This window comes from Pygoscelis adeliae, unplaced genomic scaffold (genome assembly GCF_000699105.1).
Source record: "Pygoscelis adeliae isolate BGI_AS28 unplaced genomic scaffold, ASM69910v1 Scaffold402, whole genome shotgun sequence".
In the NCBI taxonomy this organism is placed as follows: Eukaryota; Metazoa; Chordata; class Aves; order Sphenisciformes; family Spheniscidae; genus Pygoscelis; species Pygoscelis adeliae.
The window spans coordinates 5,662,876-5,668,875 of record NW_008824411.1 but is presented as its reverse complement, the minus strand read 5'-3'; positions in this window follow the sequence as shown (position 1 = coordinate 5,668,875).

Sequence of the window (6,000 nt, the reverse complement as noted above, 5' to 3'; positions counted from 1 at the left end):
CACATCATCAGGCAATTCTAATTTTGGACCCTGGTTCCTGCAGCCAAAACTGGGCTCTTGATCCGCTCAGAGCCATGCTGGGGGGTCTGACCCCCACGGCCCCAGGGGGCTTTTGCTGGTGGCCCATATGATGCTTAGGGACCTGTGGGCCTGACACCTGACTGATGGTCCCGCGGGGCCCCGTGGTTACTGCGGGCACAAAGGCTACCTGGATCGTGCTTCAGCTACAGCTGCCGGAATAACCACGGGCTTTTTTTGTTTTACTGGCAGAGCCAAAGCCCTGAAGAAGAAAAGGTCCTGCCAAGTCAGCAGAACATATCCATCTTCCCGGTGAAGTGAATAAAAGTGGGTTTCAGGTTAATCAATCTGCCCCAAACGAAGCATTTTGGTTTGGCCTTCCTCACTTCCCCGTCTCCTCCTCCATTCTCCCGTTGCGACTATTTGGATTTAGGATCTGCTGGATTCAACCCAAAGCCACAGAGCTGTCCAGTCCACTTGAATTAGCACTTCCCAGCAGACAAAATCCATATCTGAAAACTTGCCTGTTCTTTTAGGTTCAATAATTTCCCCTATCATGAATTCCCTCCTTTGACCTTGGTCCAAATACTTGAGCTTTGCGGGACCTTTGTTTATTTGCATAAGATGCTCTTCTCTTTCAGCGCTGATTGTTCGTCAAGGCAAGGACTATATTTAAGCCATACCCTGTGTTTATGCAGTTGGCCAATGCATTGTTGTGAAACCGTTGATTGAGGCCCGTTAGAAGATGGAGAGCGTTCAGTGCAGATGGACTTTGTGTTTCATCCATCTGCCAAACTCCAACCAGCCTCTGCTATTTCGGAGGCTCATGATCTGACCGACTTTGGGCGCTGTCATGGAGATGGAGAAAGGCCCGTCTTCTCACTCAAGGGACACTTCTTGCCAAGCCTGGAGGCAGTGCTGCTTCTCAGTAAAATGGTTGTAATAATGTTTTAACATGGGCAAAAGAAAAAATAAAGAAAGAAAAGACCTCCCTAAACCTTGTTCAAAGGGCTGGTGGAAATGGAGTCATGGAATTTTTTGAAAAATACAAAACAAAACACAGCCTGAGGCAGAGACCCAGCATGGAAAATTGGAGCCCGGTTAAAGTCTGGCAAAATTGTAAGTGGAGAAACTTCTCTTCTCTTCTCTTCTATTCTATTCCGATCCTAAAAAGCTGCCTGATGTCTCCTCTCCGCTGGGAGGAGAGAGTAGGTACATGGTGGGTACGCACCTCGGTGCGCAACTGGAAGGTGTTTGCATTCATCATGGGGACGATGATACAAGAGCCCTGGAGAATAGAAGAGCATGAGATGTTCACCAGGGGTTGGAGGCCTCATGGAAGAAGTGGGAAATGAAGAAACGCAAAGCCACAGCTCTGGTTCAGCCACTGATCCCATGGTACCAAGGGAAATGTCAGAATTCACCTTTCTGTCTTCCCTCCTGACTGTCCTTCGGGCATGAACTAAGCAAAGGACCTTCCTATCTTCCTGGGGCTGGTTTGCAGAGCCGGTGGGCAGGTGGGACGAGAGGGGCTTCAAGCGTGGCCACAGCCCCATGTGCCTCTGTGTTCCCATGCAAACTACACCCCCCGTCCCCCAGCACTTCAAGGAAGGAGGGTGGCAGCCAAATACTGTGTAAGGGTGGTGGCAGAGTGGATCTACTTAGTAAAGCCAGGAGGAAATGCGTTTCATATCTATAGGGACACGGAGGGACCAAATAATCTTCCCTGCTGGGATCTCTGTCCAGGCATCGCTGTGTGCTCACGGTGAGTGGGGAGGGCTGCGAGCTGTGCAGTGCTGGCACTGGCAGGACCGCCTGCATGTCCCAGGCCAGCCTGGCCACGTCCTGCTTTCTCCATCTGGAACATGCCCGGCCAGTGACTCAGAGGCCCTCAGGAATGCATGTCTGAGCCATTTCCCCTCGGCCATCTGGGGAGCATCCTCTCCCCGCGAGTCATCCTCAAGAGGCTGAAGCCTGCCCCTTCCTCTGCCATCGGTGGACCTCAGCAGCTCTGCTTCAGGCACATCCACATGTGGCATCCCTCTGCTTGCTGTCTCCATGGCTGTGTCCAGAGCTCCTCTCTTGTCCTGCACAGACCCAGTTATGGCTGGGCTGCTCCATCACCCTGATGAAATGAGACTTCTCCTCTCGCTGTCCCAAACCTGGGCCTGGGGGGGTCAGTCACGGGAAGAGACTAGGGAGAAACAGCAAGCCACACGTGGCCACAGGATATCTCAACACTTAAAGACAAGAAGCAATGGGACCCCCAAAACTGCCTGGACTGGGGAAGATGGAGCAACAGAGAGGGCATGGCTTCTGTTGATGGATGCATAAATAGGTCAGAGGAACTGGCCGGCAGGACCATCTATTGCTGCAAGGGTCCAAAATGAACCCAGCTGGGGTTCATATAAAACTTGGTGGATGCCATTCCATATACCATTTGGGTTCATGTCTCGTGTTCAGATAAATCTGGATCGGAGCCAGCATGTTGCCATTTGAGCTACTCCAAATGTTGTGGCATATGAAGATGAAAATGAACTACCAGTCTCCTCGCTGTTCAGGCCCTGGGAATAACAAGCTTTTGGCAAAAAAAAAAGAAAAAAAAGTTAGGAGCCTTACTCGCAGTCTTGTCTTTTTTTTAGGTACCAAGATCCAGCTCCATAAAGGTATGTTAGAAGTCCATCTCCTGTGGGAGCCTTTATGGACTTGCTTGATCCTGGAATGAGCTCCTGTTTCTTTCTTGCTTTGCTTAGGACATTTATTAAGCATTGTCCCAACCGGGGAACACCCAGCCAGGAAGACTGGGACCTTTCTTGGTGCTTTCTTGACAAAAACATCATTTAGTCTCAGGTACGCCCTGGATGCTGCCTGCTGGTATGAAGACAGTGGAGTTTGACTGCAGACATACCAGAAGCGGTCTGTTGTACCTGGTCTGGACGGAAAGGGGACAGACTGCCAGCTAGAGCGCCTGGACAGACACACTGTGGTTAGAGTAGTCTTGATTTTTAGATGGCAACAGTATTAAATGTGTGTAAAGCAGACAGACTGGTGCTAAAGTACTTACTGGGAACATTAATAAACCATGGACCACCCTTCCTCATCATATGATGTGGTTCTGTCTATAGGCAAGATATGTAAAAACAATTTAAAATTAATTTAGCTTTTAAACCTTTTAAAAACATATAAAAACCCCAACCTTTTGATATAGGATTGGGCTGTTTTTCCAAGTGGGAAAATGTTCACATCAGGATTGATTTAAATTTTTTTTCCCCTTTTAAATCATAAACAGTCCCGGTACAAGAAACAGTAGCTGTTATTGATTAAAAGTTCATTTGCCTTGTCTTTGCTGATGATTGATATTTGGGAAGGAGGGATAGAAGAAGGGAAGGGTGTTGTACTTTGGAGAGAAAAAGAAAATGTGTCACATGTTACCTGCATCTTAGAATAATGTTAGTGTTGGAAGGCGTAAGGGCTGCGAAGAATAATAATTGTTTTAAGGTTCAGTAGATCCTGGTCCTTTTTGCGTGTGTGTGTGTGTTTTAATGTGTCGGACGCACCCTCTTTAAATAGCAGTGTGATGCAGGAGGGGAGCAAGGCAATTGCATTTCCAAATGGGATTTTTATGGCCCGTTGAAGGAAAGCAGCTACCCACTGAATAACACCGCGCACTTTCCAGTGGCAGATTGTAAAGGCTTCCTCTCGTGAGCACGTCTGCCGTACTGCTGAGCAGGCAGTGAGCGCAGGAGGTGCCACAGCACCACGGGATGCTCAGGAGCTGGCTGGTTTGCCCTGACACCTCTGAATTTTTATTAGGCCCCGAAACCCCAAACTGGTGCGTGAGAAACTGCGACAAGCTGGGGGTGCGGGATACGGCCGGTAAGCTGCCCGGTCCCAAGCCAGGGCTGGGATGGGCCGAGGTGGAGATTGCGTCATCGTTTCCTTGCCCCAGGGATGGTGGGCATGGGTGCACCCGTTGCCCCGGGCACTGCTCTGCATGTGATAAGCTGGTAGCCCACAGGTTTTATAAAATCTCTGACCTTCCGGAAATCTCTGGTTTCAGATCATTTACATGGAAACCACACCAGGATGCTGGAAGTGGAAGACCCATTCGCTCTAGGGCCTTCAAAGGACTTAGACTCAATGGGGCACGAAAGGCATTTCTCGGTCAACATTTTCCAAGCGAAAAGGACGGATTCAGAGAAGGTGAAATTCTGTGAATTCATCTCCATTCCCTAAATTGTTGAATTGGGGAAGAGGGGAAAAAGCGAAACGTTTTGCTTAGACATTTTCAAAGCAGAATGTTTCTGAGGTTTTTTTTCTTGGCCCAGTCTCTGGTTTCAGGACCTCCTTCAGTTTCAATAAAAAAATAAAATTCTTAAAAAAATATTTAAAACATCTGTCAAAACAGCAACTTCTCAGTAGAACCGAAATCTGCTTTTTCCAAGACTTTATAATTTGCTGAAAATATTTGTGGCAAATTTTCTTCCCAGCTCATTCACAGTGCAAGATGCCTGTCAACTGGCAGGGCATGAGCACGCCATGATTTGCGGAGCTCTTGGGTGCCTTCTCCCAGCACTTCTTTGAAGGTCCCTCAACATGTGAAGAAAATGTGGCAAAAAAAAACCCCAAACAAACAAATTTCCCAATAAAGGAGCATCGGGGTTGTGTCACATGTACTTTCAGACTGATTTAATGAAAGTTTATTGATTATAAATGGAGATGCGGTATAATGGGAAGGTGGGACTTGTCTCCATCAGCTTGACTTGCTTAAAAGTTAAAGACTTCACGGAGACATTGCCATCTTGAGTGTCCCGCCCATCCTGGGGTTCACATTTAAGGGCAATGGGATGACTTGCTGCTCTCTCCCGTGCCAGCAGGCAGCGGATCCCCGCACAGGGGAGACGGCTCTAGGATGACCCTGTCATGCACTACCCACCTAATGCACCCTTCATTAGCACTGATATACACCTCGGCACAATGAAAGTGTGCAAACAGCAAGTAACTCAGAGGGAGGCTTTCACCTAAAAAGGCAGAGTTAAGGGTATCTTAGCCTTAGGCGAAGGTAACTTTGACTTAAGCTGATTCATTACACGTTCTCTAAAAATGATTATGTCCATAAGGCAGAGGCATCTGGCATTTTATTGCATTTCCCTATGTTTTGAATTGATTTGAAGAGAAGAAGGGGAAGGCACTCCTCTGTCTGACACGTGTGGATGTTTTCTGGCCTGCTACCTGTGTAAGGGCAGGCTTCTTTACATCCTCCTGATTTTACTGCTGGCTTTCCCATAAACAACGTGCCCTGCCTACTATTCCCTTACCCTGGGAACCCCATCCTGCTCTTCTGAAGCAGTTTACGGTGGCAAGAAGCAGAAACCCATCTGAGCCACAGATCCGGAGCCGGGGTCCCTCAAGGGACCAGGTCTGTCCTCACCCCAGTGGTATCAGATGAGAAGGCAGATCCTCTGCCGTTAAAATCAGTTATTGACAGCAACACAGCCACGCTCGTTTATGGGAGCAGGGGTTTGGCCACATCAGTTCACAAGCCTGAACCTCTTCCATTTTAGATGATGCAAAATCCCAGCCCACAGGGGCCAGGCTCTGGGATTTTTCAAAGAAGGACAAGTTGGACCGAAAGAGCTTGGGAAGACCCTCCCCTTCAGTTCATTAGCAACTTGTGTTAATTACCATTAACCCTTTGCTTGGCCTGGCATCATCCCCAGAGCCTTTCATCCCACAACACCAGGATTGCGTCCACATTGCAGCATCCCTTTGCGTCCAGGATTGCATCCTTTGCGTTCACCCACTCAGCCACTCCCAGAGATGGAGCAAAGCAAGGACAAGAGATCCCACCCGGCAGAGAGGTCTCAGTCCTACAGGCAGGCACGGGACCTGCGCAGGAGTGACAGGGGACAAGTGACACAGGTAGTCCACGCCCTCTGCAAGGCATTGCCCCATCGCTGCCCTATACCGAAGGGGCTGGTG